Raw genomic sequence first — 16,041 nt, 5'->3', positions numbered from 1 at the left:
TCCAGCCACATAAAAATCAGCCACCAAAAAATGGTTAAATTCATAAAGATCATGTTAAAAGATTAAAATGGAGGGTAGAAAACTGAATAACTTATAAATGTAATAACTGACATAAAGGGACATAATATCAGATACAACTAATAAGAACATGATTCTTTTCTCTTCCAGCAAATATCGAACCATGAAAATCCTGATATTAATCGTGATCCTGATGAATTTTTACTCAGCCATACAAGGAAAGATAAACTTCAATACCTTTACCAAATCACTGCGAATGTACTCAGAAACTTTGAATGCTAAACAATGCCGGATATGTGCTGAGATACCACAAGATGCAAACAGTAGGAATTCCATATGAACTATTCCATTTACCCATCTGGAAATGTTGAATCTCACAAACCAAGACTGTGTTCCAAGAAACAACTCTTTCCCAAAGACGCATCCTTTCTTGAGCTTGTCCATACAAATGTGACTGCTGATGTTTGTTTATGAGGAGAAGGAACAAATAATCACCCACTTCTTGGGAAAAGTCCATGTACTATTATTTATGCTACCCAAAATGCCAGTGAACAATGTTTTGAGTAATGAAACTTGCTGGACATTTAAAAAAGCTAGAATAACACATTGGGTTACAAAATGGATGGTTCCAATTCGAACAGGCATATATTACACATGTGGTAATAAAGCCTACAAATGGCTTCCTGAAAACTGGATTGGATTGTGTTATTTAGGGCATGTAATTCCATCCATTAGACATACTACAACATTACCTGATTCTAATATTAGAAATGTTAGATTAAAAAGACATATTAACATAGAAAAAATGGATGTAGGAGATGATGTCCTGGCAGGAGCAGCATTTTTTCCAATCTATGGAGCAGGGGAAAGCTATTTGGGAAATTAGAAAATTGGCAGGATTATTGGAGGAATTAAGTAATGCTACATTCGAAGAAATAGAAGTTACTTTAGAAATTACTGCCATGAGAACTATGGTCTTACAAAACCGCATGGCATTAGATTTTGTTCTTGCTATTAAAGGAGGTACTTGTGCATTAATAGGAGAGGAATGTTCTACTTATGTTCCTGACAATGAACCTGAAATCAGAAGTCACCTCAAGCTAATTGAGGAAGATGCTCAAAAAGCACAAACAGAACAAGAAACATGGTTCTCTTGATTGAGTGGTTCTATCAGTAGCTGGGGAGGAATAAAATGCAGTTTATACTGGTCATAGTTGGCATTTTAGGATGTATAAGCCTAGCAATTGTTGTTATCAAATGTGGGATCGAATGTGTAAGACGGTAAGCAGTAAAGGTTTTGACAGTGGACCAAATGCACCAGTTCCAAGACATTGTACGATTTATGAAGTACTCTGAACCAATGAAGCTTGATAATATGCACTAAATGAAATCAACAAACGTGAGTTCTTATGTCTGTTCAGGGGGAACTGTTATAGCATTGGGATCTCAAGCAATGTTGGGACACCAGCTTACAGAAATCTTCCTTAAGCAGCATGTGTAAACAATCTTTTATGCGAATGCCAGTGACATAAAAAGCTGCATGGAAATACAATGCCTGGCTAAAAGAGCATCAGCCAACATAAATAGTGCTTATGAATAATTCCTCTCTTTATCAAGGCATAATTATTGATATAAGCAAATATTTATGTTGAAAATAATTCCTCTAATAATCAAATGTCAGGCAACAGACACAAGTTAGCTATAAGACTTCATAGTGTTTTTTTAGAATTGTTAGCTCAGTTACTTGTTAGGAAAAGATAGAATGGAAAGGTCACAGCAGCCTGAAACAAGAGTCACACACTGATGTATTGTAACAGCAGGAATGGCTCTTCTATTAGAAGTTGTACAAAACAAGCATTAATCAGTACTTTTCTATTAATATCAAAACATTCCTAAACTATATGTGTAAAGAATGCATATAATGTAAAATACATGATTTGTAGAATGTACATATATGCCATAAACATCAAAGTATCAGGAAATGTATTATAGCAATAACCCACGCCCGAGTGTGGGTAATGCTGAATTGACCCACGGTTGGCGTGGTTTAGTCTCGAGGGCGAAGCCCGAGTGGCCAAACAAAGCCAACCGTGGGTAAATCCAGCATTACCCACACCCAGACATTATTTTAGAAAAAAAAATAATTACTTTTCTTAAATAATGGCATTGTATAATGCCTCCTTGCTGCCCTTCCGCAGCTGTCTGGTATTCTGCGGCAGTTCTGATGTACTGCGCAATGCGTATGCCTACGCAGTACATCAGAGCTGTGGGCAAAAGCAATGGAGAAAGCAAGATCTCCGTTGCTTTTTACTGTTTCGCTATAGCGAGACAGCTTTAAAGAAAGCAACGGAGAATCGCCGTTGCTTATTTTAAAGCTGTCTCGCTAGGTTAAACCCATTAACAGGTTTAAAAGAAAAAGCAACGGAGAAAGCAAGACCTCCGTTGCTTTTTAAACACTGTCTCGCTATGTTAAACTCCTTTAACATAGCGAGACAGTGTTTTAAAAAAGACTTATACTAATGGAAAAAGTCCGGGTGACCGGACCTTTTTCCATTAGTATAAGTTGATTTACAACGTGCACGCTGACCAATCAGCGTGCACGTTTTGGAATATTAATGGGGGGTCATGGTATAAATTACTCTACTTCAGCCATTATCTATAGAATGAATGACAGGAGCAGATGTTGTGCCTTGCATATATATGCTGCAAAGCTGCAGATTTTATATGAAGTTTTTATTAAGCTTTTGTATTGTATTACTTTGTAAGTTGCAAACTTTCATTAATTCTGAATTATTCAACAGTAGCAATAATGTAAACTGCAGCTGTAATAATAATAAATTATCTTTAGAAATGTTATGATAAGACAATTAAGCAGGAAGAGCATATGATGACAAAGCAAGATGAGGCAAGAAATGATTACTCTGTACTTGTATACCAAAAAAAGGAAAACGTGATGTATAGCAATTCTACAGAAAATGAACTGCGGTGGTGGTGCTGCGGTAGTGTTGTCACCTCACAGTTAGACGTTGCCCGTTCGATTCTCAGTTAGAGCATCTTCTGTGTAGCGACATGCGTGAATGGGCATTCCTTCGTTGAAGGTTGTGCGTTAGGCCCGGCAAGCCAGTATGTAAAACTCTACTGCCAATCATTAGCGGACCGGAGTTCCGCTGTGGCGACCCCTAACCGGGAAAAGCCGAAATACACAAACAGTCTGCTATACCTGCTATAACAGCACTTTAAAAATAACTTGTAATAGTTGCATGACCAACTTAGGACACAATGTATATCTAAAGAGGCAGGACTGCATTTGTCAAGAACTGTATAAAAGTTCTGTACTCACTGACATATGTTGTCAGTCAGTCAGATACATAATTTGTCAGTCAGCCAGTTTGTCAGTCAGATACATGATTTGTCAGTCAGCCAAATTAACTAGTCAAGGAATAATAAAAACTGTACTGACCCTGGAATGCCTTGCTTTGCAGATCATTTATTTTTCTTGCTCTTCTTACTGCCTGTATTTTTTCCTCAGGTGCAGTGCTTGTAGATATGTTTACACACACCTAGGGAGGATTTATGTGCCTTTGGGAAGCAGAAGGAATACCTGGTAGAAACCCATGCAAACAAAGGAAGGATGTGGCAAAATCCACACACCCTGTGGACAATCAAACCAGACATCCTCTTGATGTGAGGTGACAGAGCTAGGGTTAGTGTTTTAGGGTTGGAGTCATTAGTGTGTTTCGGGTTTTATGTTTAGGATTAGAGTTATTGTTTAAGGATAAGGTTAATGTTTTATGGTAAAGGTTGCCAGAGTGATAGGGTAGTGTTTTAGATTTAGGGTTACAGTTACATAATATTAAAAAAAAAAGAAAACTGTAGTTGAAAACTTTTACCTCAGTTAAAAAGTTACTCAAGCTGTTTTCTTTATTCTCTTTCTTTGTATCTTGTGATCCTGAACATAAGCACAGGAGCCTGTTTCCACAGAGGGAGGCCCTACAGTTACTGTAGTGAGACACACTATGTCCTCCATCACACACATCTGTTGCAGTCAGAAAAAGAAAGTTTGCAGACGAGTTGCACTTGGTCACTAAAAGTAGGTTACACTGCTCATCAGATCACTACAAGTAGCTTATACTGGTCACTACTGCACCAGTGATCCATAAGAACATCGGTATATATTCATCACATGAGAGCGACAACAGATGGATGATTTGTAAAAGCTACAGTGGTACATTCTGCATGAGAAAAATGAAATGACTCCCATATGAAGCTGATTGCAGACATTGATAGTGATACTGTAACATCTAACTTTGTAAACAAGTTATTAATACTGGTACAAGGAATATCAGTTATTTTAAAATTAAATACATTTATGACTACTGAATTGTAAAAAAGAACAATCATAGGACATTACCACCACACTGAGGGCCTGGCTTTAGGTCAGGATTAATAGCATATAACATAATGATTGATCAGGTCAATTTCAGGAGCATTTACTACCATGGTTTGCGTCTCACCAGTTATTTATTATTAAAAGTTGCATTACTCCATATTTCAGCTCTTTCAAACTACTGTTGTACACTTTCACATCTGGCTTGTTTACCTATCATCTTTGTTTCTATCTATATCATCCCTGACCATGGATGAAAATAAAGGTGTGTCCACCAAAAAGTATCCCCCATCCTATGTCCTCTACATCACCAGCTGAGACCCTACAACTCTTTGAGGTTGCTCAACTTGACCAAAAAATTCAAAGGTGGTCTTCTCCAGCAGAACGCCCTCGAATGCTAAACTTTAACAGTGAAAGTCATCAAACTGATGGTTCAGAGTGAGAAGTTATTGTTTTCCATTCTTAATGCACTGTGTGATGACAGAAGGTACTGCCAGCTATGTCAAGAGAAGTAGGGCAGTGGATGTGTAGCATATGCCAGTACAGCTAGCTGGAAGTTTGTAAAGAATTATATGTTATTTGAATATCAAACTGATTTGTACAGATGCTTGTGATGGAAATGTATTTGTAAAGCTGTTCGTGTTAAAAATGTGCTCTGATGGACAGAAAAGAAATATACATGTATATCTATAACTGTATTGTAACTGTTTGAAATTGTATGTTTTAACAGACAATACTGGAAGGGAAAAGGTTAATCACAATCCACCTTCTTCGTCGTCTTCTTTCATTTTTTCCCGGTTAGGGGTCGCCACAGCAGATCACCTGTCCGCTCATGACTGGCAATGGAGTTTTACGGTGTTGGGTTGCCAGCCCAGTGCCCAACCTTCCACAGAGGGCACACACATGCACGCACTCACGCCTAGGGCCAGTCTGGAGTGCCCAGTCTGCCTACAACATGTCTTTGGGATGTGGGAGGAAACTGGTGCACATGGAGGAAACCCACAGACTCCACACAGAAGGCACCCCAGCCGAGGATCGAACCAGAGAGCCTCTTGCTGTGAGGAGGCAATGCTAACCTCTGCACCTCCGTGGCCGCCCTAATCTCAATCCACCTGACTTTGAGAAATAGTAAGAAAATTAAATTACTGGGCCTAGGCCATAAAGATGTTATCTTGCAGTTTTGAATAATGCCAGAGATGCAATGGTTGTAAGAAGCATGGTTTGTTAGTCTCTGTAGGAGAAGCAGAAGCTTGTAATTGTTTTATGAGTTCCAGAAGCTGCACCAGATCTGAGCAAAGTTCTTGTGTGTGCATTATTGACATGTATATGCCCTTGTGAAGCATCTCAGTTAAGTATTGCAAAATCTGAGGTAAATTGGGCGCTGCTGTGCTCATCCTTAAAGATTGGTTCTAAGCACAGAATCTTTTCCATTTGTCAGCATAAGATTTTCTAGTATAAGGTCTCCTTACCTCCAAGATGACATCCATCACAGGTTTGCTGAGGGATAATAAGGGTGAATTTAAGTTAGCCAGGCTGCAAGGTTTAATGTTGGAAGCTGAGGGTGCAGAATTTGGTTCTCCTGCTGAGACAGCAAGGAAGGGATCTGAGGCAGGTGCCTTGGAGATAATTGTGACACACTGCGCAAGAGGGGGTACAAGTGTTGGCGCGGCCAGTCTGGAGCAATCAAAATCATCCTTGGTTTGTCCTGTTTGACTTTTAGTAGAACTTTGGAGAGCAGCGGCAGTGGAGGGAAGGCGTAGACTGATAGTTTTTTTCCAGCTGAAGGACAGAGCATCCACTTTCCAGGCTTGTTTGTGGGCAGTCCTTGTGCAAAACTTGTTCAAATGGTAGTTCTGGGGGGAGGCAAATAGATCTATGTCTGGGCTCCCCCATTCGCTTGTCAACATGTTGAAAATCCTTGGTTCCAGTTTCCACTCGTGTGGGTCCATGAGGTTTCTGCTTAGTCCATCTGCCAGTGTATTCAATTTTCCTGGCAGGAATTGAGCTTGTAGGTGCACTTGGTAGCTCAACGCTGTGTTCCGCAATGTCATGGCTAGTCTGCAGATAGGGTAGGAATGTGTACCCCCCCTGCTGTGGTGTTGTCCGTCTTTACCATTAGTTGTCCTGGAAGAACGTAGTCCTTGAAGGCTGTCAGAGCATTCTGTACAGCTAACATTTCTTTTTGATTGATATGTAGATGCATTTGATTTGGGTACCATTTGCCCTGAATGCACTTTCCTGCCAGGTGAACCCCCATGCATAGTCTGATGCATCTGTAGTTAGGGTTTGGGCAGCAGGGAGTAGTGTGAATGGTAGTCCCTTGTTTAGGTGGCAGGCCTCTGCCCACCATAGGAACTCCAGGCTTAGGCAAGGTATGATAGGAATCATTGTTTCCAGGCTGTGACAATGTTGACTCCATAGACCTTTTAGATGCCACTGCAGTTTCCTCGTATGCAGTCTTGCATATGGAATTAGAAGAATACAGGAGGCCATGAACCCCAAAGCTTGCAGTACTTGTCTTGCAGATAGCAGGGTTTTTGTGGCCACTCGTTTGAAGTAAGTTACCAAATGAATTTGCTTCTCTGGCATGAGGAAAGCCGTCTGGACAGTTGTACTCAAGCTTGCACCCAGGAATGTAACCTGTTGACAGGGTACCAGTTGTGATTTCTTTTCATTTATGGTGTACCCCAGACAAGTTAGAACCCTTTTTACAAACGCCAGATGCTTTAAAAGTATGCCCTGGTTTTCTGCCTGAATTAGACAATCGTCCAGGTATGGATATATTTGGATATTTCTTTGCCTGCAAAGGGCAATAACTGGAGCCAGGCACTTTGTGAATACCCTGGGTACAGTAGACAAGCCAAAGGGCAGTGCAGAGAACTGATAGTGCGTGTAGCCTGCTTTGAAGCGTAGGTATCTTCTGCAAGATTCCCTGATTGGGATGTGCAGGTATGCTTCTTTTAAATCTAGAGTTGCCAACCAGGCATTTTTGCTTAGCATAGAAAGTAACTGGTGAAGAGTCAGCATCTTGAATTTTGGAATCTCCAGAAAGGTGTTTAGAGTAGACAGGTCCAGGATTGGACACCATGATTTGTTTTTTTCTGGGTACCAGAAAAAGCCTGGAATAGATACCTTGTCCCTTTTCCTCTTCTGGTACCAGTTGAATAGCCCAAATGCTTAAGAGGGAAAGTACTTATTTTTGAGCCTCTGCCCACTGATTTGGGGTCAGGTCTGCCCACCCGTTTGGTGTTGACAACGTGTGGAAATGAAATCTGTATCCCTGGGACACTATTTAAAACCAATTTGTCCTGGGTTATGAGTTCCCAGTTCTTTGCATGAAGAGCAATCTTTCCCCCCAAATGGGCGGTCAAAAGATAAGTGATTGGGAATTTTAAAAGGAAATCATTGAGACTGTTTACCATAGGGGGGTGCCTTGTTACTTCCAGACTTGGAAGGGGAGCCCCCCCCCCACTGCTTAGTTCTGAGAGTCCCCTGGGACTGAAACCTGGGGTTTTTGCTGTGTCTTGGTTTGGCTTCAGAGGAACTGGAAGGGACTGGAAAGGACCAATTCTTAGTAGGCCAGTGCCTACTACATCTTTGAGGTTGTACTTGTAAAAAATCTTTAACAGTTTGCATAGCTTTAGTTTTATCTTCCATCTTTTTAAGAACTTCTTCAGCCTTATTGCCAAACAGACTGATTTAAAGGAGCATCCAACAATTTAGCTTTAACATGATCAGGCAAAGATTGCTCCTTAAGCCAAGCATGCCTTCTAAGCACAGACCCAGTAACAGCAGCCCTGCAAGAGGCCTCTAAAGAATCAAAACCACATTGCAAAGTATGTTTTCCAACTTGTTCAGCAGAATGTATTAAATCCTGTAAATCTTTATTTTCCACAGTCAGAAATCAACATAAATTTCTGTTTAAGCAATCCAATAATATGCTGTTGATATTCTAACATACGAAATTGGCAGTTTAAAGCTCTAATTGCCAAGGTTGCAAAGGTATAAACCTTTTTACCCCATCTATCTAGCGCCCTAGAGTCTCTATCAGAAGGGGTAGGATTTTTAGCAGTAGAAGCCTTAATGCCCTTGGGCCTCTGAGAAATAGTGTCTGGATCTGCAACAGGATTTTTGAAAAGGAACTTGTGGGACTCAAGATCCCTGTACTATCTGTCGGATTTACTAGGAGCTGGAGGCAGGGAATCACGGGCCAAACTGGATTCCGAGAACCATCATCAACAAGGTCTAGTACAGGAGGTACAGCCAAAGGCATATGCTGAGGTAGAAGAAGGAAATCCCTAAGCCTCTTTTTTGAAACAGAAAATTCCTGGCTTTCCCAGTGGAAATACTCCCTTAAAGTATGTAAAGTTTCCCCAAAAAAAAAATCCTCAGGAGGGAAAGCAGAGGGAATGGAATCCACTGCATCAGAATCCTCATAAGTAGGTATGGACAAATCCAGGTCATCATAAGAGTCAGAAGAAACAGAATCCTGATCAGAAGATTCATAATCAAGCTCAGCCCTAGGCCTCTTAGAGGGGGGGGGGGGGGTTTGACTACCCCTGAATAGAGTAAGTAAATCTTCAGCCATTTTTATCATTTGTTTTTTAGGCATAGGGGCCTGAGCATGTGGCCTGGGCGTTGTTTTTTTAGACATGATCGAGATTTAGGCCTTAGTAATGAATGCGGTGTCGATTTAATATGCAAGTCTGTAGGCCTGAATGCACCCTCAGAAGCCGGTGCCTGCACAGCGGTTCTGGACCCATCCAAGGTAGAGATATCTGTGGGTTCCATAGTTGAAGTATCTCGCAGCATATCGGACTCCAAATGGGTCTCAGTAGAGGCCTGCGAATCAGAAGTAGCGGGTATCAGGTGCTGCGAAAGCGACTTACTGAGTACTGGCGACTGGCTTAGGAGAAGCATTGTCGGCAGTTCTGGACCTCGGCGGCCTGTCTCCGTCTTTATCTTTGCATTTTTTCGGAATCCTGGTAGTCGGATGGGTAACCGACATTTCTGGATAATTAAACCGAGAACAGAAATATTTAGAGACAAAAATATACCGACGACGGACAGTGCGCGGATTAAATAAAGCACAAAACCAACAGCAAGGTACATCGTGGTCAGGGCCTAGGCAAGCAATACAGTATGAATGAAAATCTTTATGAGGTATTTGCTTTCCACAAGTAATGCAATTATTAACTTTTACTGACATCGGTAAGGATCAAGAAAAAGTTTCCCCAATGGGGTACTTAGCTTTAAGTTGAAGACTTTGGTTCTGAAACTCGAAAACGAAAATTTCAGGAGTCGGCCAACCGGCACTTGCGAACTGCTTCTGCTTCGGGCAGCGCATGGCAAGAAAGACTGATGTAATGGCGTCGGTTGCATGTTTTATACCCCTGACAACCTGGCGTCATGGAAGAAGGGACAGCAACCGACGCAGGACCCAAGACTTTGTTAATCAGGCCGACTGAGGGCAACCTGCCAGCAGATTACCCAAATGTAATGACCGCAACAGTGAAACACGAAGAACATCTGGCTTTATCTTGTAATGAATGCAATATATGTAAATATGTGGTTGATACATTTGACAATATTAATAACAGTCAGTTTCATTCTAGTGGAAGTTATGCTTGTTTGTCTGAGGGAGTTGTATGTGTTCTGAAATGCCCATGTGGCTAAGTATATACTGGAGAAACAATCAGAACAGTTAACGCTAGAGTACAAGAACAAGGGAGGGGCATGAAAATGGTAAACTAGAAAGTCAAACCATCACGCATTTTCAAGAATGTCATAAGTGTATGTACGAATGCATACAAGCTACAATACTGTGGCACATTTATATGGATTCTAGTTTGAAAGGCATGCTTTTGTAGAAAGAACCAGTGTATATATTAAAAGTATCATACAGTACAGCCTACGTGAATGAATGTGCAGTGCAACTGGAAGTATTGGACGTGACGCAATGTTTACTGGACAATTGAAGAAATCATGCAACTTGTGCTTTTACCTTATAAAACAGTATTTAAGAAGCTTGTTTTTACTTTAAGATGTTTTAATGAACTCTGAAGCCTTTGTTGAGGTGTCAGAGGGTTAAATAACATTCCTTTTTTGGTTTATGTATGCCTATTTTCTTTTTTTATATATGAAAGGGGAAAAATAACTGATCACTCAAGCTGATGTCCTTGCTTCTGGCGATGTAATACCTAAGCTAACAGGGGGACTCCAATGGATACAGGGTAAGGACAGAAGGTTGACATCTGGATGGCCCCTTTCACGGGATACTTCCAAATCCACTTTACTCTTGAAGAATGAGTTCATTCAAAAACCGACACATATTTGTAGTGCACTGTGCAAGCTCCTTGCACATGACAGTCTGAAGTTCAAAAAAAATTCTGGTTGAAGTAATTGCCACTAAGAGCATGGTTTTCCAAAGAAAGAAGCTTGACTGTTGTAGCACCACTTGGTTCAATTGTGGAGGGCCAGCATTAGGCTTTGAAGGAGAAAGTTCAAATTTCAAGTAGGACAGATCAGCTTCCTTGACAGCTTTAAGTGAAAGACCCCCTTTCACAACCTGCTTAAACTGTCTGAATACTGAGTGAGGCCTCCTTTGGTAAGGACACTGAAACAGCTGAAAAATGAACTTTGATTCAAGTGTATGAAAGACACTTAGCTAGCAAAGATTAGTTGTATAAAATCTTACCATAGCAACAGATGTCCTTCTCTTCTCTGTTGCAGTATTCTTTATATGAGAGTTTCCTGCCACAACGACCCAATGTCGGCCAATATATGAAAGACGTTTACTACTTAGACATGCATAGCATGTCACACGCAGGCTGCTGTCAGATGTAGGCAATAAAAGTGATGTACGCACGCACCATCCTCAAAACTGAGTGCCCCAGGAGGATCACCCATCTAAGGGAAGTATGTAGGCTAAGTACATCCAAGGTTGAACAATGTCAGGGGGAAGGAGGGAGGGATGGAATACTGCAACATAGAAGAGAAGGACATCTATCGTTATGGTAAGATTTTCCACAACTAATCTACGTCACTCTATTCCTCTGTTACAGTATTCTTTACATGAGGAAGAATACCAAAACTCATGAGGAAAGGGAGGAGGTAAGGGCAGTGGAGCTCTCCATGAAACCATGGAGAATAGCCCTGGTAAACTCCACCCTAGACTTGGAAATGTTGTCCAGTTTGTAATGTTTAGTGAAGGTATGGACTGAAGACCAGGTAGCTGCCTTCAGAATGGAGTTGGTGTCCAGCCCTTTGAATAAAGCACCAGAGGAAGCAACAGCCCTGGCAGAATGTGCCTTAACAGGAGAAGGAAGGCTTTTTCCATGTTGCTCATAGCAGAAGGAAATAGCTTTAGAGATCCAGCTGGAAATAGTCTTTTTAGAGACAGGAAGTCCTAAAGCACTTGGGTGAAAGGAGGCATAGACTGGTCAGATTTCCTGATATTCTTTGTTTTGTCAAGGTAGAACCTAAGTTGCCTGTGCACATCCAAAGTGTGCAGAATCCTCTCCACAGAGTTTTGTGGAGAAGGGAAAAAGGTAGGTAAATGATTAGACTGGTTGAAGGATAACTCAATTATCACTTTAGGCATAAAGGAAGGGTTGGTGCGAAGTGACACTGTCTCTATGGAACACCAAGAAAGGAGGAGAAGCCATAACGGCCTGAAGTTCAGAAACCCTTCTGACTGAGTTTAGTGTAAGCAGCAAAATAGTCGTCCAAGAGTAGTACTTTAGGGAAGCAGAAGCCTCCAGCTCAGAACGGGTTAGGGTCAGTTTTTTCCATACAAAGTTAAGATCCCAGGGGGGTGGAACAGGTTTCCTGGGGGGGTCTCGTGTAAAGGGCACATTTTAAGAATTGTTTAGCCTCAAATCTAGAGGCCAAAGGTACAGAAAGAAGCTGACAGGTGCACTTTTACTGAAGAATAAGTTAAGCCAGCATCCAGCAATTCACACAGATATGAGGGAACCCGTGGGATTTCCACTTTAAGTGGGTCCTGGTAATGAGAAAGACACCAAAGTGAAAATCTCTTCCATTTGAATAAATATGACTTTCTAGTATAGGGTTACCTGGCCTTCTGCAGAACCCCAAGCATGTCTTCTGAAAAAAAGGTGTCTGAAAGGAATTTAAACCCTATCACCTACATCATCAGCTGAAGAGTACACACGTGGGGATAAATGAGAGTTCCATTGTGTTGTGTGAGAAGGTCCACTCTGTGGGATAACTTGTGGTGACTGCCCTTGGCTAAATGCAGGAGTAGGGGGAACCATGCTGTCTTGGCCAAAAGGGAGTCACCATTAAGATTTTTGGTTTGTCCTGCTAAATCTTTATCAGGACTTTTGGAATGACAGGAAGAGGAGGGAATGCATACAGAAGCATCTCCTTCCATGGAAAGCTGAGGGTATCCACCTTCCAGACCAGAGGATGTGGATCCCTGACACAAAACTGTGGAAGTTGTCTGTTCATGGAGGAGGCAAAAAGGTCTATTTGTTGGGTACACCATCAGTGGACAATGTCCAGGAACACATCCCTGCGAAGCATTCATTCATGGGGTTGTGCTTCAGACCTGATCAAAGTGTTTGCCACTACATTCAGGCTGGAAGGGATACACACAGCCTGAAGGGGAGTCTGGAGTTTGACAGCCAGTTCCCAAACTTGTAGGGCTAGTCTGCAAAGGAGAGAAGATTTTGTCCCTACCTACTTGATCACATACCAGAGAACAGTCATGCTGTCTGTGAAATTTTTTAGAGGGCCTGGGATGAAGAGGGACTGAAAGGTCTTTAGAGCCAGCAGGAGTGCCCTCATTTCTTTTACAGTGATGTGTTCCCTCCTTTGAGAAGGGGACCAGGTACTTTGTGCTTTTATGGAGCCAAAAACTGCTCCACATCCTATGTCTGCGGCGTCTGTGAACATCTCCTGGACCGGTGCTAGAAGATGGAGTGGGAGACCTGGGTGGGCAGTCAACAGTTAAATCCACCAAGTGAGCTCCGTCTTCAGACAAGGGAGAAGGGGAACTGGAAACTCTAGGGGATGTGCATGTTGCATCCACACTGACTTCCGGAACCACTGTAGTTTTCTACTGTGCAGTTTTACCAAGGATGGTGGATGCCATGAAGCCTAAGGTTCTGAGAAAAATTCTGGCAGTGATGTGAGTTAGTGGGATGAGGCTTAGTGGGATGAGGCTTTGGAAAAAGGAAATGAGCTCCTGAGCCTTTAAGTGGGGAGAGAAACCTTCAAACGATCTGTTTGATCCTGCATCCCAGAAAAACGTGGTCCTGAGATGGGGGGAGAGCAGACTTTTGGTAGTTTATCATGAAACCCAGAGAATATAGGATGGAACTGGTGGAGCTTAGACTGTACTCTAATGCTCTTGGACAGACTACATGAAACAGAAGGTCATCCAGTTATTGGAAGATCTGAATGCCCTGAAGTCTGCAGTGAGCAATAACTGGGGCTAGGCATTTTGTGAATACCCTTGGGGAAGTGTAAAGGCCAAAAGGCAAGGCAGAAAACTGAAAGTTTCAAGAAGCTACAGAGAATCATAAACATTTTCTCTATTTGGGATGAATGGGGATGTGTAGGTAAGCATCCTTTATGTCCACAGAGGCCATAAAGGCTTGTGGGATGATGAGAGGGAAAGGAGTTTGCAAAGTAAGCATTCTGAATGTAGGCACTTTCAGGAAAGTGTTGAGGTAGGAGAGGTCCAAGATGTGTTTCCAAGGGCCCTCTTTGGTTGGTACCAAGAACATCCTTTAATAGAACCCACGTCCCCCTTTGACTTGACAGAACAGGTTGAATGGTGCCTTGATCCAACAGGTCTTGTAGCACCTTTGGAAAATGTGGCAGTTGCTTTCTGGGAGGTTGTGGGACACCAGTGAAAGGTGGGAGTGAATTCTAGACCATGAAATAACCTTTTTTTATGATGGAGAGCACTCAATAAACCTGTGTAATGTTTTCCCAAATTGGAGTTGAAACAGAGGGGAGGTGTTTGGGGTCCAAATAGTCAGATGGACCCTGGTCTATCTGGAAAGGACTGCTTTTTTTGGGGTGGCGGCTTGCTGGAGAATCCTAAATTGCTGATGTCTCTTACCAGGCTTTTTATCCTTAGCTGGAGAGGGCCGTCCTTCTAACAAACATAGGTTTTAAAGGATAGGAGACTGGGATGAGTTTCAGTTCCTGCATCTTCGTATTCTTCTCCTGTAAGGTTTTATACTAGTCCACAGCAGCAGGCCCAAACAGAGCTGAATTGTCCAGAGGAGCAATCATAAGTATGCATTTAATGTCCTCTGGTAAAGGCTGAAGTCTCAACCACGCAAATCTTCTCAGGACCAAACCTATGGCAGCTGCCCTAGCTGAAGCCTACACAGCATCATAACTACATTTTACGGAATGGCAGGCCACTTGAGAGGATGCCCCAAGCAGGGATAAAGCCAACAACGTATTCTCTGAGCCTGGCAAATCTGAAATAATTTCAGAAATTGGGACAAGAGTTACAAGGTGTACTTAGTCATGTGTGTTTGATAACTGATAGCCCTAAACATGAGGGTGGCAGAAGTGTAAACTTTTTTGCCTAACCTCCTCATACATCTCCTATCTTTGTCAGAGGGAAGAAGGGCAGTGCATGAAAGTAACCTAGAGGGCTTATCAGAAGCCACTGTGATGACAGAAGGGGTCAGAGGAAAGGGCTTTGAAAAGAAAAGTACAGTTGTGTACCTACCATAAATGTAGATGTTCGAGTGTATTCACTGTTGCAGTCATTACACTTGGGTTATCCTGCTGGCAGGCAACCCGCAGTCGGCCTGAGTTCCAAAGTCTTGGTCCGGCGTCGGTTGCTGTCGCCTCTTCCCTGGCGTCAGTGCGCCAGGGGTATAAAAGTTGCAACCGACGCCATTTTCTTCAGTTTTTCTTGCCCCAGATGTCAGGTGCCCCCAGATATGATGGCTGAAAAGATAAAAATATGCCAAACAACCATGCATATATTACTATAAACATTTCCTTCATCTACAAGCAAATACACCACATAGGTTGTATAGAGTTGAGAAGTACAGAATAGTCCCAGCAAAGAGGGGGATGGTGGGTGGGTAACCAGGACTGCAACAGTGAATACACTCGAACATCTACATTTATGGTAGGTACACAACTGTATTATGTTCATCATGTTTCACTGTTGCAGTCATTACTTGGGTAGAATCCCAAAGCTGAGGTTGGGTGGCTGGGTCTAGATTGGATTTTCTGAGGCTAAGAAGCCCTGCAGAACTGCAGTGGCAAAGCCTGCTCTGGATTTAGAGTAGAGAGGTAAGTGGCAGTGCTTGGTGAATGTGTGCACTGAGTTCCAGGTTGCAGCTTCTAAAATGTCATTGGTAGGTACCCCTCTGAGGAGTGCTTGGTGAATGTGTGCACTGAGTTCCAGGTTGCAGCTTCTAAAATGTCATTGGTAGGTACCCCTCTGAGGAAAGCTGCTGAAGTGGCTGATGCTCTGGTAGAATGAGGCCTAATGCCCTTAGGCACAGATTTGCTTTGTTGTGCATAACAGAAGCGGATGCAGTGTCCTATCCATTTGGAGATTGTCTGCTTTGTAATAGGTTTTCCTTGTGATCCTGCAGCATATGCTACAAACATTTGCTCAG

General features: G+C 42.2%; 1 protein-coding gene across 8 annotated transcripts in view; it reads right to left on the bottom strand.

Annotated features, from left to right (window-relative positions):
* NCOR2 (nuclear receptor corepressor 2) overlaps window positions 1-16,041 on the bottom strand; it is a 3,277,114-nt gene that overhangs the window by 18,790 nt on the left and 3,242,283 nt on the right. The gene's annotated exons all lie outside the window — the stretch shown is intronic.

The sequence above is a fragment of the Protopterus annectens genome, chromosome 4.part0, assembly GCF_019279795.1.
Source record: "Protopterus annectens isolate FY-2018-M chromosome 4.part0, PAN1.0, whole genome shotgun sequence".
NCBI lineage: Eukaryota > Metazoa > Chordata > Ceratodontiformes > Protopteridae > Protopterus > Protopterus annectens.
Note: the sequence above shows the minus strand (reverse complement) of the source record. Positions and strands in the feature narration are given on the sequence as shown.